Source organism: Pseudorca crassidens, chromosome 16 (genome assembly GCF_039906515.1).
Source record: "Pseudorca crassidens isolate mPseCra1 chromosome 16, mPseCra1.hap1, whole genome shotgun sequence".
In the NCBI taxonomy this organism is placed as follows: domain Eukaryota; kingdom Metazoa; phylum Chordata; class Mammalia; order Artiodactyla; family Delphinidae; genus Pseudorca; species Pseudorca crassidens.
Genome location: NC_090311.1, coordinates 12,666,202 through 12,684,342, shown reverse-complemented (window position 1 = coordinate 12,684,342; position 18,141 = coordinate 12,666,202). Strand labels below are relative to the sequence as shown.

General features: G+C 37.8%; 1 protein-coding gene across 2 annotated transcripts in view; it reads right to left on the bottom strand.

The window, feature by feature from the left end:
* The window catches only part of FAM204A (family with sequence similarity 204 member A), a 31,049-nt gene extending 30,749 nt beyond the window's left edge, over nt 1-300 (bottom strand). Inside the window, exon 1 of one of the 2 annotated variants that reach the window (XM_067709268.1) lies at nt 155-300. The gene's annotated coding sequence lies outside the window, so the exon portion shown is untranslated. The remainder of the gene's footprint in view (nt 1-154) is intronic. The other variant, XM_067709269.1, reaches the window with a different exon arrangement.
* Nucleotides 301-18,141: the final 17,841 nt, after the last annotated feature.

Genomic DNA, 18,141 nt, shown 5'->3' with positions numbered 1-18,141 from the left:
TCCCGCGGGCCCGGCCAAAGGGTTTGAAGGCTCCGCGGAGAGGCTGTGAGGCCACCCACGCTGGCTCCCTCGCTCCCCGCACCCGGCCTTCCCAGGTCCGTCACACCGGAGTCCGGGCCGCCCAGAAGCCAGCCCAACCACCAGCTCTACTCACCGGTCCGTAGCCGGCCGTCCAGCAGCCATCTTATGACCCGTCAACATCGCGCCTTCTCATTGGCTCCGGAATCTCAGCCAATAGGCTAAGGCCTTTCTGGCCTGGGGTCGCCATGGAAACCGGCCGCGTTCAGCTATGCTTTTAAATAGGCAGGAAGGGGTTGATTCCTTTCTTTCTACTTCTTTTCTCCCAGCTTTTCTCTCGTCGTTTTCTTCTTTCTTCTGGACGTTTTTAAAGACTGTTCTTTCTCCATTCCTTCCCGTACTCCGTGGTGAGGAAAGTGCTGGCTTAGACCTTGAACTGAGTTCATTCCCCAAGGACGGAAAGTCACTGCAGAAGCTCTCTAGACCCTTCTGGGAACGTTTCCATTCATACATCCTTTTCCCCTCGCTCCCTTCCTTACTTTTTTTTCTTTCTGTACATATTTATTGAGCAGGCACCCTGCCAGCCTATGTTTAGAGCAAAATGATCCCTACTTCTGCTCTAGTGGCGCTTACCGTTTGGTGATCGTGGCAGCTGCTTCACTGACCAGCTATGTGGCCTTGGCCAAAAGCTCATTGAGCTCCTTTTCCGTGGCAGCCACTGTCTTAGGCTCTGAGAAGGGGCTTAGGGAAGCATAGAAAATAAACAAGGGAAAAAAAAACAGGGGGGGAAAAAAAGCTCTATGAGGAAAATAAAACAGCATAATATGGCCGTGATGGGAGTGGGGCTATTTTAGAAATGCTTCCATTTTCTGAAATTACGTTCTGTAATAATAATAAGAATACATTCCTATTTTCTAGTGTTGTAACGATTATGTAACAAAATACACATAAACCGCTTAAGGCATTACCTTGCCAACAGTAATTTTCAGTTGGTATTGGCATTAGCCTTATCAGTAATACCTTTCTTTGAAGCATTCTAAAAATGTGAAAGAATTTTGTATTGCACTCAATATCACAATTTAGTATAAACCGATGTTTAAGTGTAATACTTAACTATCAACTACCTCACCCCCATTGTTTTCCAGAACACATGCCAGGTGTATGGAGTAGTTTTCTATGACCCCAGAATCACAGCAAAACCTGAAATGACAAGTTTGGGTTACTAAAGTCCTTCTCACACTCACATTCTCTGATGCTCGATTAGAAGCTGGGCTGAGTGGTGTGAGGATCTGTATGAAACTCTCCTGGCCAAATGTGTCCAGCCCCTCAATAGTGTTTTTCCCTGAATCCAATCCATAAAAAGTAGTTAAAGAGAGGATGTGTAGGAAAATGCTGTTGTGACTGCTACATTGTTGCCTCTTAATTGCTATCTTAGTCTGCTGGGGCTGCCATAACAAAATGCCACAGACTAAGTAGCTTACGCAACAAAAATTTATTTCTCACAGTTCCGGAGGTTGGGATGCCTAAGATCAAGGTGTCAGCAAAGTAGATTTTATTCTGAGGCCTCTTCTCTTGGTTTGTAGGCAGCATCCATCTTGCTGTGCGCTCATAAAATCTTTTTTGTGCAGTTGTGTAAGGAGAGGGAGAAGGAGAGAGAGAGAATGGGGTGGGTGGGGGCAGGAAGGGCTCTCTGGTGTTTGTTTCTTCTTAAGAGGACACTAATCCTATTGGATCAGGGCCCTACCCTTATGGCCTCTTTTAACCTTAATTCCTTAAAGGCCCCATTTCCAAATACAGCCACCCTGGGGTTAGGATTTCAACGTATGAATTTTAGGGGTACACGAACATTCAGTCCATAACAAATGTTGATGGTGGAGGTGTAACCAAAATAGGGAAAGAGAGCACAGAAGGGGAAGAACTGAGACATGAGGTAGGAAGGAAATATTGTTGGCCTGTTTCAGAACTATCTGGATTGTTTCTACATATGTTCCATCAAAGAATACTCATTGTTTAGTGCATAGAAATGTGCAACGGATAGAGGGGGAATATAATTATAAGTACTCCAAAGACTTACAGCCACCAGATTTCACATCAAAGGTTTCTGGAAAGTCCTACTCCAAAAATATGTAGTTTAAAATGTTCTCAATGTTAACTTGAGAATTCTCAAATATCTGATTGTTTACTCTTATGACATTATTGGATTCCTATAATAAACGTAAATAGCTCAGACCTTTCTTCCAGTTTTGCTTGTAAGACTTTCAGTCTCTGAATATTATTATTTTGCCAGTTTTCTGGAGGAAATGTCAGTCATTTGATTTATTTTAATCAATAAATTTACCTTCCCTCCAGCAAATTCCTGTCCTGGAACCCTGCCAAACCATGCATTTTGTGAATGAAATACTTGTATTTGTGAGATTTCTATGAAACATAGAATTATTGAATATCTTTTACTAAATCATAGTGAATGTGATGCAGCTAGTGAATTGTGTTGCATCTGGCACTAATTTCAAACATGTAAGTTTCATTTAAATTTTCAAACATCTTAAAAAGCATAAAGCAGTTTTTCTTTGCCAAGAAATATTATAGTTTATTAATCATTTTTCCTTATATTTAGTAATTTTTATCCTTAGTGTAGAGATTACAAGTCACACTCATAAAAGATTAATTGTGGAGGTCTTTTTTGACAGCTGCTAAATCTCTGATTGTTGAAAATTTCCCCAAATATAATGAAATCCCTTAAATATTTCTCAGTTGTAAAAAGTGAATATGATTTTGTTGAACAAATGATAAATGTGCTTCTTGCTGAAACAGAAAGAGAATAGTTATTTCCATCTGTACAAAATGCCTCATTGAAGAAAAAGTAGTCTAGTGACTTATGTGAAAGAATAGAAACAAGAGAGTTCTGAACTTTAGGAATTGTGTAACAATTTCTCTATCTGAATTTTGTTTTTAATTTGGAAATTGAAGCATCGATAACAATGTTAATCTTCCAAGAATATGTTGAACAACTAACACTATGACATCAGCAACTGTTGATATTGGAGGAAACAAAATTTCTGTAATATAGGATGTTGCCAAAGAAAAGTACTTTTTCTTTATTCATCATGTCTGGTACTTTCAAATTCTTCAGGTCCAATAGGTTGTACATAGGAAGATAGGAGAGGAAGCATTTCTGGGTGCTAGGTATTTTGCAACTAATGTCATATAAACCTATGGTGTACTTATTATTGTTTCCATTTGACAGACAAGGAAATTAAGGCTTCAAGAGTTTTAAGAAACTTGCCTAATGTCACACAGCTAGTAACATGCAAAACTAAGGTGGGGATGTTGCACTGCAGTCTGAGGCTCCTGCTCTTTCTGCTGTCACACGCTACCCCTTTTACAGTGAAGTTCCTGATAAATCCCAGCATAGTGCAGTCAATAAAGTGCAGACATCATTAATACCCAGTGGGATGTGTACCGGGTGGGAGCTCGTGAAAAGAGAGGCTTCAGGAGCAAAATGTGTCTTCTCTCTCCATCTCTCTTAGTACCTAGTGAGTGATCAAATCCCATCAGAGGCAGCCTCTTCAATCATTGCTGGATTGCTGCATTGAAATCTATGTTACTTTCCCTTTTCCTAACACCTTCATCCTCCAAAACAGCCCATTGCCTGATTAATCTCTCTAAATGAAGGAACACGTGTAAAGCTTTTGACACTCATCCTAGCATGTAGTCAATAGTCAATAAACATTAGTTCCCTTCCCTTACACATAAAAACTGTGTGTGTGTGTGTGTGTGTGTGTGTGTGTGTGTGTGTTTTGGGGCAAAGGGGAATTGAACAGGCAGAACACAGAGGATTTTTAGGGCAGTGAAAATACTCTGTCTGATACCATGATGATAGATACATTTGTCCAAACTCATAGAGTGTACAACACCAAGAGCAAACTGTAATGCAGACTGTGGGTGATTTACGATGTGTCAGTATAGGTTCATCATTTGTAACAAATGTACCGTTCTGGTGGGGGATATCAGTCATGGGGGAGGGGCAATTCATATAGGAAAGAATCTCTATACCTTGCCTTCAGTTTTGCTGTGAACTTAAAACTGCTCTAAAGATAATGTTTTAAAAAGTCATAAGACGAATAACACTTCATTACTTGTGAAAATTACATAAAATCCAAATTTTAATGTCCATAAAGTTCTATGGGAACACATACACACAAAAAAACTGAGTACATAAATGTTGACAGATTATCAGATTACTCTGTCAACATCTTCGTGGTCTTTACTATGTGCCCAATGCTTAGCACTTTGCTAAGGTTTGAGGAAAATACAAATGAAGTATATGAACTGACGTGTCAAGAAGTTTGTAGTCCAAGACATATAATGAGGTTATAAATGATACGTTTTACACTATAAGTACCAAAACTATGAGGTCCATGATGTAAGTAGAAACTACAGAAGTCCCAGAATGGAATTCAGAATGTGCTGTTTCCTTTGCCTGGAATACCTTTCTCTTTTCTAGCTGTTGAACTTCTTTTCATTCTTCAAAACCTAGATCAAATATTACCTTCTAAGTTAAACCTTTCCTGACTCATACTGTTCATGCCTTTCTTCTCTGTGTGTTCATAACAGTTGATACACAGCAGAACTAGGGCTTCAGCACACTGAAATACAATTATTTTTCATAGGTGAGTCTTCACTGATGGATTGTGAACTCCTTTGAAGGCACAGTACTTGTCCTGCAGTAGGTGCTCAGTAAATGTTTGTGGAGAGGATGGATGGATGATGGAAGTGGAGATGTCAAGGCATGAGATGAAGAGAAGTGGGGACGGAAGAAGAACTACAATCCTGCAGCCTTTGGAACAAAAACCACATTCACAGAAAGATAGACAAAATGAAAAGGCAGAGGGCTATGTACCAGATGAAGGAACAAGATAAAACCCCAGAAAAACAACTAAATGAAATGGAGACAGGCAACCTTCCAGAAAAAGAATTCAGAATAATGATAGTGAAGATGATCCAGGACCTCAGAAAAGAATGGAGGCAAAGATCGAGAAGATGCAAGAAATATTTAACAAAGACCTAGAAGAATTAAAAAACAAACAAACAGAGATGAACAATACAATAACTGAAATGAAAAATACACTAGAAGGAATCAATAGCAGAATAACAGAGGCAGAAAAATGGATAAGTGACCTGGAAGACAGAATGGTGGAATTCACTGCTGTGGAACAGAATAAACAAAAAAGAATGAAAAGAAATGAAGACAGCCTAAGAGACCTCTGGGACAACATTAAATCCACAAACATTCGCATTATAGAGGTCCCAGAAGGAGAAGAGAGAGAGAAAGGACCCAAGAAAATATTTGAAGAGATTATAGTTGAAAACTTCCCTAACATGGGAAAGGAAATAGCCACCCAACTCCAGGAAGCACAGAGAGTCCCATACAGGATAAACCCAAGGAGAACCACACCCAGACACAGAGTAATCAAACTGGCAAAAATTAAAGACAAAGAAACATTGTTGAAAGCAGCAAGGGAAAAATGACAAATAACATAGAAGGGAACTCCCATAAGGTTAACAGCTGATTTCTCAGCAGAAACTCTACAAACCAGAAAGGAGTGGCATGATATACTTAAAGTAATGAAAGGGAAGAACCTACAACCAGATTATTCTACCCAGCAGGGATCTCATTCAGATTCGATGGAGAAATCAAAAGCTTTACGGACAAGCAAAAGCTAAGAGAATTCAGCACCACCAAACCAGCTCTACAACAAATGGTAAAGGAATTTCTCTAAGTAGGAAACACAAGAAAAGAAGAGGACCTACAAAAACAAACCCAGGGAACTGGAGCAGCTGAAACAGAGTTACAGCATCTGAACCTTGTTTGCCATATGGATGAAAGGCTCTTGGTGCTGCAGCCAGGAGTCAGTGCTATGCCTCTAAGATGGGAGAGCCAACTTCAGGACACTGGTCCACAAGGGACCTCCCAGCTCCACGTAATATCAAACGGCGAAAATCTCCCAGAGATCTCCATCTCAGCACCAACACCCAGCTTCACTCAACGACCAGCAAGCTACAGTGCTGGACACCCTATGCCAAACAACTAGCAGGACAGGAACACAACCCCACCCATTAGCAGAGAGGCTGCCTAAAATCATAATAAGGCCACAGACACCCCAAAACACACCACCAGACGTGGACCTGCCCACCAGAAACACAAGATCCAGCCTCATCCACCAGAACACAGGTGTTAGTCCCCTTCACCAGGAAGCCCACACAACCCACTGAAACAACTTTAGCCACTGGGGACAGACACCAAAAACAATGGGAACTACGAACCTGCAGCCTGCAAAAAGGAGACCCCAAACACAGTAAGATAAGCAAAATGAGAAGACATAAAAACACAAAGCAGATGAAGGAGCAACATAAAGACCCACCAGACCTAATAAATGAAGAGGAAATAGGCAGTCTTCCTGAAAAAGAATTCAGAATAATGATAGTAAAGATGATCCAAAATCTTGGAAATAGAATAGAGAAAATGCAAGAAACATTTAACAAGGACCTAGAAGAACTAAAGATGAAACAAGCAATGATGAACAACACAACAAATTAAATTAAAAATACTCTAGAAGGGATCAATAGCAGAAAAACTGAGGCAGAAGAATGGATAAGTGACCTGGAAGGTAAAGTAGTGGAAATAACTATTGCAGAGCAGAATAAAGAAAAAAGAATGAAAAGAACTGAGGACAGTCTCAGAGACCTCTGGGACAACATTAAATGCACCAACATTCGAATTATAGGGATTCCAGAAGAAGAAGAGAAAAAGAAAGGGACTGAGAAAATATTTGAAGAGATTATAGTTGAAAACTTCCCTAATATGGGAAAGGAAATAGTTAATCAAGTCCAGGAAGCACAGAGTCTCATACAGGATAAATCCAAGGAGAAACATGCCAAGACACATATAAATCAAACTGTCAAAAATTAAATACAGGGCTTCCCTGGTGGTGCAGTGGTTGAGAATCTGCCTGCTAATGCAGGGGACACGGGTTTGAGCCCTGGTCTGGGAAGATCCCACATGCCGTGGAGCAGCTGGGCCCGTGCGCCACAACTACTGAGCCTGCGTATCTGGAGCCTGTGCTCCGCAACAAGAGAGGCCGCAATAATGAGAGGCCCACGCACCGCGATGAAGAGTGGGCCCTGCTCCCTGCAACTAGAGAAAGCCCTTGCACAGAAACGAAGACCCAGCACAGCCAAAAATAAATTAATTAATTAATTTTAAAAAAATTAAATATAAAGAAAACATATTAAAAGCAGCAAGGGAAAAACAACAAATAACACACAAGGGAATTTCCATAAGGTTAACAGCTGATCTTTCAGCAGAAACTCTGCAAGCCAGAAGGGACTGAGAGGACATATTTAAAGTGATGAAGAAGAAAAACCTACAACCAAGATTACTCTACCCAGCAAGGATCTCATTCAGATTTGATGGAGAAATTAAAACCTTTACAGACAAGCAAAAGCTGAGAGAGTTCAGCACCACCAAACCAGCTTTACAACAAATGCTAAAGGATCTTCTCTAGGCAGCAACACAAGAGAAGGAAAAGACCTATAATAACAAACCCAAAACAATTAAGAAAATGGTCATAGGAACATACATATCGATAATTACCTTAAACGTGAATGGATTAAATGCTCCCACCAAAAGACACAGACTGGCTGAATGGATACAAAAACAAGACCCATATATATGCTGTCTACAAGAGACCCACTTCAGACCTAGGGACACATACAGACTGAAAGTGAGGGGATGGAAAAAGATATTCCATGCAAATGGAAATCAAAAGAAAGCTGGAGTAGCAATTCTCATATCAGAAAAAATAGACTTTAAAATAAAGAATGTTACAAGAGACAAGGAAGGACACTACATAATGATCAAGGGATCAATCCAAGAAGAAGATATAACAATTATAAATATATATGCACCCAACATAGGAGCACCTCGATACACAAGGCAACTGCTAACAGCTATAAAGGAGGAAATTGACAGTAACACAATAATAGTATGGGACTTTAACACCTCACTGACACCAATGGACAGATCATCCAAAATAAAAATAAATAAGGAAACAGAAGCTTTAAATGACACAATAGACCAGATAGATTTAACTGATATTTATAGGACATTCCATCCAAAAACAGCAGATTACACTTTCTTCTCAAGTGCACACGGGACATTCTCCAGGATAGATCATGTCTTGGGTCACAAATCAAGCCTCAGTAAATTTAAGAAAATTGAAATCATATCAAGCATCTTTTCTGACCACAACACTATGAGACTAGAAATGAATTACAGGGAAAAAAACATAAAAAACACAAACACATGGAGGTTAAACAATACGCTACTAAATAACCAAGAGATCACTGAAGAAATCAAAAAGGAAATCAAAAAATACCTAGAGACAAATGACAATGAAAACACGATGATCCAAAACCTATGGAATGCAGCAAAAGCAGTTCTGAGAGGGAAGTTTATAGCTATACAAGCCTACCTCAAGAAACAAGAAAAATCTCAAATAAACAATCTAACCTTACACATAAAGGAACTAAAGAAAGAAGAAAAAAACAAAACCCAAAGTCAGAAGAAGGAAAGAAATCATAAAGATCAGAGCAGAAATAAATGAAATAGAAACAAAGAAAACAATAGCAAAGATCAATAAAACTAAAAGCTGGTTCTTTGAGAAAATAAACAAAATTGATAAACCATTAGCCAGACTCATCAAGAAAAAGAGGGAGAGGACTCAAATCAATAAAATTAGAAATGAAAAAGGAGAAGTTACAACAGACACCGCAGAAATACAAAGCATCCTAAGAGACTACTACAAGCAACTCTATGCCAATAAAATGGACAACTTGGAAGAAATGGACAAATTCTGAGAAAAGTGTAACCTTCCAAGACTGAACCAGGAAGAAATAAAAAATATGAACAGACCAATCACAAGTCATGAAATTGAAACTGTGATTAAAAATCTTCCAACGGAAAAAAAAAAAAAAAACTTCCAACAGGGCTTTCCTTGTGGCACAGTGGTTGAGAGTCCGCCTGCCAATGCAGGGGACACGGGTTCGTGCCCCGGTCCAGGAGGATCCCACATGCCACAGAGCGGCTGGGCCCGTGAGCCATGGCCGCTGAGCCTGCGCGTCCGGAGCCTGTGCTCTGCAACGGGAGAGGCCACAACAGTGAGAGGCCCGCGTACCACAAAAAAAAAAAAAAAAAAATATCTTCCAACAAACAAAAGTCCAGGACCAGATGGCTTCACAGGTGATTTCTATCAAACATTTAGTGAAGAGCTAACACCTATCCTTCTCAAACTCTTCCAAAAAATTGCAGAGGAAGGAACACTTCCAAACTCATTCTATGAGGCCACCATCACCCTGATACCAAAACCAGAAAAATATACTACAAAAAAAGGAAATTACAGACCAATATCATTGATTAATATAGATGCAAAAATCCTCAACAAAATACTAGCAAACAGAATCCAGCAACACATTAAAAAGATCACACACCATGATCAAGTGGGATTTATCCCAGGGATGCAAGGATTCTTCAATATACGCAAATCAATCAATGTGATACACCATATTAACAAATTGAAGAATAAAAACCATATGATCATCTCAATAGAGGCAGAAAAAGCTTTTGACAAAATTCAACACCCATTTATGATAAAATACTCTCCAGAAAGTGGGTATAGAGGGAACCTACCTCAACATAATAAAGGCCATATATGACAAAACCACAGCAAACATCATTCTCAATGGTGAAACACTGAAAGCATTTCTTCTAAGTTCAGGAACAAGACAAGGATGTCCACTCTCGCCACTATTATTCAAACATAGTTTTGGAAGTCCTAGCCATGGCAATCAGAGAAGAAAAAGAAATAAAAGGAATACAAATTGGAAAAGAAGAAGTAAAACTGTCACTCTTTGCAGATGACATGATACTATACATAGAGAATCCTAAAGATGCCACCAGAAAACTCCTACAGCTAATCAGTGAATTTGGTAAAGTTGCAGGATACGAAATTAATGCACAGAAATCTCTTGCATTCCTATACACTAAAGATGAAAAATCTGAAAGAGAAATTAAGGAAACACTTCCATTTACCACTGCAACCAAAAGAATAAAATACCTAGGAATAAACCTACCTAGGGAGAAAAAAGACCTGTATGCAGAAAACTATAAGACACTGATGAAAGAAATTAAAGATGATACCAACAGATGGAGAGATATTCAATGTTCTTGGATTGGAAGAATCAATATTGTGAAAATGACTATACTACCCAAAGCAATCTACAGATTCAATGCAATCCCTATCAAATTACCAATGACATTTTTTTCAGAACTAGAACAAAAAATCTTAAAATTTGTATGGAGACACAAAAGACCCCAAATAGCCAAAGCAGTCTTGAGGGAAAAAAAATGGAGCTGGAGGAATCAGACTCCCTGATTTCAGACTATACTACAAAACTACAGCAATCAAGACAGTATGGTACTGGCACAGAAACAGAAACATAGATCAATGGAACAAGATAGAAAGCCCAGAGATAAACCCACACACCTATGGTCAACTAATATATGACAAAGGAGGCAAGGATATACAATGGAGAAAAGACAGCCTCTTCAATAAGTGGTGCTGGGAAAACTGGACAGCTACATGTTAAAGAATGAAATTAGAACACTCTGTAACACCATAAACAAAAATAAACTCAAAATGGATTAGAGACCTAAATGTAAGACCGGACACTATAAAACTCTTAGAGGAAAACATAGGAAGAACACTCTTTGACATAAATCACAGCAAGATCTTTTTTGATCCACCTCCTAGAATAATGGCGATAAAAACAAAAATAAACAAATGGGACCTAATGAAACTTCAAAGCTTTTGCACAGCAAAGGAAACAATAAACAAGATGAAAAGACAACCCTCAGAATTGGAGAAAACGAATCAATGGACAAAGGATTAATCTCCAAAATATATAAACAGCTCATGCAAGAGGGAAGAGATATGGGAATATATGTATATTTATAACTGATTCACTTTGTTATAAAGCAGAAACTAACACACCATTTGTAAGGCAATTATACTCCAATAAAGATGTTTATATATATATATATATATATATATATAAACAGCTCATGCAGCTCAATATTAAAAAAAATGAACAACCTAATCCAAAAATGGGCAGAAGACCATAGACATTTCTCCAAAGAAGACATACAGATGGCCAAGAGGCACGTGAAAAGCTCCTCAACATCATTAATTATTAGCGAAATGCAAATCAAAACTACAATGAGGTATCACCTCACAACAGTTAGAATGGGCATCATCAGAAAATCTACAAACAACAAATGCTGGAGAGGGTGTGGAGAAAAGGCAACCTTCTTGCACTGTTGGTGGGAATGTTAATTGACACAGCCACTATGGAGAACAGTATGGAGGTTCCTTAAAAAACTAAAAATAGAATTACCATATGATCCAGCAATCCCACTACTGGGCATATACCCAGAGAAAACCATAATTCAAAAAGACACATTCACTCCAATGTTCATTGCAGCACTATTTACGATAGCCAGGTCAAGGAAGCAACCTAAATGCCCATCAACAGACGAATGGATGAAGAAGATGTGGCACATGTATACAATGGAGTATTACTCAGCCATAAAAAGAAACGAAATTGGGTCATTTGTTGAGACGTGGATGGATCTAGAGACTGTCATACAGAGTGAAGTAAGTCAGAAAGAGAAAAACCAATATCGTATATTAACGCATATATGTGGAACCTAGAAAAATGATACAGATGAACCGGTTTGCAGGCCAGAAATTGGGACACAGATGTAGAGAACAAACGTATGGACACCAAGGGGGGAAAGCCGCAGCGGGGTGGGGCTGGTGGTGTGATGAATTGGGTGATTGGGATTGACATGTATACACTGATGTGTATAAACTTGATGACTAATAAGAACCTGCTGTATAAAAAAATAAATAAAATAAAATTTAAAAATTAAAAAAGAAAGTATTTACAAAATGTCAAGATTGTCTTGGTACTATAAGTAAATTCAGTATATAACACTATTGTTATATATGAGAAATTAGATATAAAACATTGTATAATGTGGCAATCATAATTAATATCAATTTTATTAAGAACATAGAAAATATTAAAAACATGCCCATAACTGTCTATTATCTATGTCAAGAAGTCCAAGCTGGACAAATTCTGTTTGCTTGGAATTGATGTTTTGTAATGATTTTATGGCCCTGGCAACAGTGGTTATTCATCCATTCAATAAAAAGTTGTTGAAAACCTACTGCCAAATGCAGATCTGAATGCCACCCTCATGGTATGAGAAAACACATAGTTGGGCAACTTCAGTCCAGTGTGATGAGGACTGTATTAGAGGTAAGCAGGAGTGCTGTGTGAGTATGAGGAAGGAGGACCTCATGTGTGGAGAAGACAAGGCTTTGCTGAAGAGAGAGCGCCATCTCCAGTCCTGACATTTGTGTCCATGTGCTTTTGTGAATTCAGGTGGTCATTATGACTGGATTCCTTCTCTGTAATGCAGGCATAGTTTCTTTATGTGGTAGATTTGTGGAACTACAAGTTATTTGCAATTATGTTTTATTAGGAGATAATTATCTGTAGAAAACATTTAAAATATGATTAAAACATTTTTTTAAAAAAAGAGAGAAATGGGGACGGTGGTTTAGGAGTACCACGTCAACAAATGCAGAATGGCAGGAATGCTGGGCTTTAGGTAAGACATAAGAAACCAGCTTGGGTCAGACTCTTCGGGACTTCCCTAAGCCAAACACACAATTTCTACCTTGATACAGTGGAGGGAATGAGAGGATTCTAATCAAGGGAGTAACTTGAAAAAGCAGGTACTCCAGGGAGAGTAATGTTATAGTCTTGTGAATATGAAAGATGTATTTGGAAGTAGTTGAGCCAACATGAAAGACACCTAGTTAGAAGACCATTATGGAATAAATGATTAGCATCTGGATAAAAGCAGTGGTAATGGAGGATAAGAGACAAATCTGATCGTCAAGTCTAATATTTTCTCCATTCATTCATTCATTCATTCCCTTTCATTCTTGCTTTCATGCCTTTGCTCTTTTATTGCTCCCTGCTTTCTACCCATTCATGTTCTGCATTCAGTTGTATGAATTCAACCCAGCCTTTGAGGATACCCTTCACTAGGAACTCCCCCCCCCACAAACAACCTGTTGTATGCCACCTCTCACCTCCCTTCTACCTTCAGCACAACATCCTCACTTTATTCTAAAAAACAGCAATGCTGTTCCAGATGAGCAGTGGTCATGTAGGTGGCCTCCTGGTGGTCTGCTTGGAGGCTGACTTGACACATTTTCCTCTGGTGCAGAGAACGGAAAAAGTGTGCTCTGCCTCCCCTTTGTTTCTTGCAGTTCACAGGATAGAAATTCCACATCAGCTAATCTCTTCCTCGTAGATACAGGTACCCCATTTGGAAAGCTCTTTTCCAGTTTTAGCTCAATAAATTTGATGTCTTATTCTTCATCGTCTTTGTGTGTGTGTGTGTAACACATGAAACACCGCTACCCACCACGCTCATCCTGATTGCCAAGTACAAGGTGATGATGTGCTGGCAAAGAAAAAGAAAGCTGGAAGTTTAAAGTGAAGTAACTAATTAAAGAACTAGCATCTCACCTTGAATGTGTCCAGAAGAGCCCTTCAGAATGTTTTCCAAAGTTTCCACCATTCAAAGTAAGGGAGAATCATTTCTTATTCAGTATTATTATTATTTTGTTTGATTTTTTTATTACCATGTGACATTATCTTCTATGACCTGGGAATCTAATTGGCATTTAGGATATTGTCTGTCTCTAATGAAATGACTATTCTGAATTTCCTGTAACTATTTGGAAATAAACACTTGAAACCATGTACTTGCTAAATTGAGGTTATCCTGAATGATCTGCCTCATACCATCGTACCCTTGCTAGGTTCTGTCCTGGGATTTTTTTCGAATTGCTTTCTATATAAACTTTGGGTAAATTTACTTATTTAATTCCAGTTATGAAAAGCACATTTTCAACAAGGACCTACTATACAGCACAGGGAACTTACTCAATATTTTGCCATAACCTATAAGGGAAAATAATCTGAGAAAGAATATACGTATATGTGTGTGTGTGTGTATATATATAAATGTACAACTGAGTCACTGTGCTGTACACCTGAAGCTAACACGACATTATAAATCAACTATACTTCAATAAAAAAAAAAGAAAGAAAAGTACATTTTACTCTGTGGTTATGTTCTCAGTCCAGCCAAACAAATCAGAAACTCAGCCACACAGACGCTGCCATCTCGCCCTCCCAGCTCCGAGCCTTGCCCATCCCTAGAGCAACGTCTTCCCTCTCCCCAAGCACACTTCCTAGGTCCTTTCTGGGATTTCATTTTAATTTATATACTGGCTTTTTCTTTTTACCTCTTTGTCTTATATTTTAGTGGTCACTCTAGGGATTACAATGTTCATCCTTAATTTTTCACAGACTTAAAGTTAGTATTTTAACAGTTCATGAAAAATGTAGAAACCTTGCAACTATACAGGTCCATTTACTGTTCTGGACACACCCTTGATATTGTCACATACACTACAGCCACATACATTGTGAATGCCACAATCCAGTATTTGTTTGCTTTAAACCATATATGTATATTAAAGGAATAAAGAGGTGGAATTAGTTTTTGACATCTACTTACCTATTCAGTATTTCCGATGCTCTTCATTCCATCCTGTGGATCTGAGTTTATATCTGCTTTCATTTACCTGCGTTCTAAAGAATTCCCTTTAGCATGTCTTGTTAGAGAAGTTTTGCTGGCAATGGATTTTCTTAGTTTTCTTTTATCTGAAAACATCTTTATTTCACCTTCATTCCTTTTTTTCAGTCAAGTTTATTGATGTAGAATTTAAGTACAATAAAATTTACCCTTATAGTGTAAGTTCTATGAGATTTGACAAATGAATGTAGTCATGTAACCACTACCACAATCAGTACACTGAATTTTGCCATCAGCTCAAGTTCCCTCATGCCTCTTTGAAGTAAACCACTTCTCACCCTCAGCTCCTGGGAACTACCGAGGTGTTTTCTGTCCTCATGGTTTTGCCTTGTCCAGAATGAAGTCATATAAGTGAAATCCAGTTGTGTGTAGTCTTTTGAGTCTGGCCTATTTCACGTAACGTAATGCATTTGAGGATCATTCATGTTGAGTGTACCAGCAGTTTCTTCCTTTTTATTGTTGGGTAGTATTTAATTATGTAGTTATAACAGTTTGTTTATCCATTCACCAGTTGAAGGATATTTGAAATGTTTTTTATCTTTACCAATTATGAATTATGAAAAAAGCATGCTAAAAACACTCTTATGTAGGTTTTTATGTGAATAAAATTTTCATTTCTCTTGAGTCAATACCTAGGAGTAGGATTGCTGGGTTGTATGGTAAGTTTGTGTTTAACTATATAAGTAACTACCAGTTGTTTTCCAAAGTGGCTGTACCACTTTCCTATCAGCCATGTGCGAAAGTTCCAGTTGCTCCAAACTCTTGGCAAAGACGTTAAAAAGAAATTTACCCACTCAAATAAGTGCTTAGTGGTATCTCATTGTGGTATTAATTTTAATTTCCCTAATGACTAATGAGGTCTGTGACTTGTCTTTTGATTTGCTTAAGTGTCTTTCAAAGCACAGAAATTTTCCGTTTTAATAAAGTTCAATTTATTGACATTTTCTTTTATGGTTTGTGCTTTTTGTGTTATGTCTAAGAAATCTTTGTCTCGCCCAAGGTCGCAAAGATAGTTTTCCTCTGATTTATTGTAGACATTTTCACAGTTTTAGATTTTAGAGCTATGATCCACTTTGAGTTAATTTTGTATATGGTACAAAGTGTAAGTCAAGGTTTATTTTTTGGCAATTTATTGAAATGCCATCATCCATTGAATTGCCTTTTCACCTTTGTTTAAAATCAAATTGACCATATGTATGTAGATCTATGTTGTGGACCCTCAACTCTGTTCCACTGGTCTATGTGTATATGTATATATCCTTTCTTAACTACAGTGGTTGTTTTTATTTGTTTGTTTGTTTTTGGGTTTTTTTTGTGGTACACGGGCCTCTCACTGTTGTGGCCTCTCCCGTTGCGGAGCACAGGCTCTGGACGCGCAGGCCATGGCTCACGGGCCCAGCCACTCCGCGGCACGTGGGATCTTCCCGGACCGGGGCATGAACCTGTGTCCCCTGCATCGGCAGGCGGACTCTCAACCACTGCGCCACCAGGGAAGCCCACTACAGTGGTTTTATAGTGCGTTTTGAAATCAGATAGTCTGAGTCGTCCAAGACACATTCCTTTTTTTCTCCAAAATTGTTTTGACTATTATTATAAATTGTATTGCCTGCTCTTATACAAATTTTAGAATTCGTTTGTCAGTTTCTACCAAAAATACAATATTTTGATGTGCATTGAATCTATAGATCAATTTGGAGAGAACTGACATCTTAACATTATTGAGCCTTCTAATTAATGAACAGTTTATCTCCTGATTTATCTGGGTTTTCTTTAATTTCCCTCAGGGATATTTTGTGGGTTTAAACATATAGGTCATGCACATATTACAGATTTTTGCCTAAGTATTTCATGGTTTTGTGATATATTGTACATAGTACTGTTTTTAATTTCAATTTCCAACGGTTCATTGTTATTAAATAGAAATACAATTTTAAAATTTTGATCGTGCACCTGAAAAGAATGTGGATTTTCCTGTTGTTAGGATTGTTCCGTGAACATCAATTAGATCAAACTGTCGGATAGTGTTATTCAGGTTTTCTATTTCCTTACTGATATTCTATTTGTTCAATCCTTCTTGTGGGTATGTCTATTTCTCCTTTTATTTGTAGCAATTTGTTTCTGGTATTTGAAACTAGTTTGAGGTGCATGTATATTTGAACTTCTATGATCTCTTTGTGAATTGACTTCTTTGTCATTACATAATAGCTGTCTTTATCCTTGGTAATATTCTTTGCTATGAAGTCTACTTAGTTTGGTATGAATATAGCCACCTAGGTTTGGGATTTTTTTTCATATTTGCATGGCATCTTTTTTCATTATTTTATTCTTAAAATATTGAGCCCTTACACTTAAAATGTGTTTCTTATAGACAATACATTCTTGGGTCTTGCATTTTTATCTTGCCAACTTCTGTCTCTCAATTGTTGTACCTGGAATATTTATGTTTAATGTAATTATTCATATGGGTAGATTTAAATCTACTATCTTTCTAGTTATTTTCGATTTGTTCAGTCTCTTCTTTGTTCCTTCTTTCGGTGCTTATCTCAGGTAAGCAAGTGCTCCCATCTCACCTCTCCCTTTTGGCCGTCTGTCGTTCCTTGGATTTCTAGCTACTTGTTTGCCCTATAAACTTAGTGCTCTGATGGGCTTGAGGAAGGTTATAATTTTGTCATTTATACAGCATTTTCTTAATTTTAGAGTATGAATGATGCTCTTTCCAGCTTTCACATTCTAGGTGGAAATGAAACTCATTTTTATTTTTTTAAGGATATCTTTGCTGGATATAGAATTCTAGGTTGATGTGGGTTTTTTCCTTTTATTATTTTAAAGCTGTTGTTTCACTGTCTTTTAGTCTCTGTTGTTTCTGAAGAGATGTTAGAAATCCATCAAACTATCATTCTCCAGTATTAAATGTGCCATTTTTCTCACATGCTTTTAAGAGTGTCTCTTTACCTTTGGTTTTCAGCAGTTGGACTATAACATTTCTAGATGCACAGTTTAGATTTTATATGTTTTGCTTGGAGCTCACTGAACTTGTGAACTAGAAAATTTATGTCTTCAAACAAATTTGGATAATATTCAGCCATTATTTCTTCAAATACTTTTTCTATTCGATTCTGTCATTCCATTTCTCAAATATTTACCATTTTGATATTGGTCTACAAGACCCTGAGGCTCTGATCATTTATTACAAATGTTTTTTTCTGTTCTTTAGATTATATGATTTATAATAATGTATCTTCAAGTTCTCT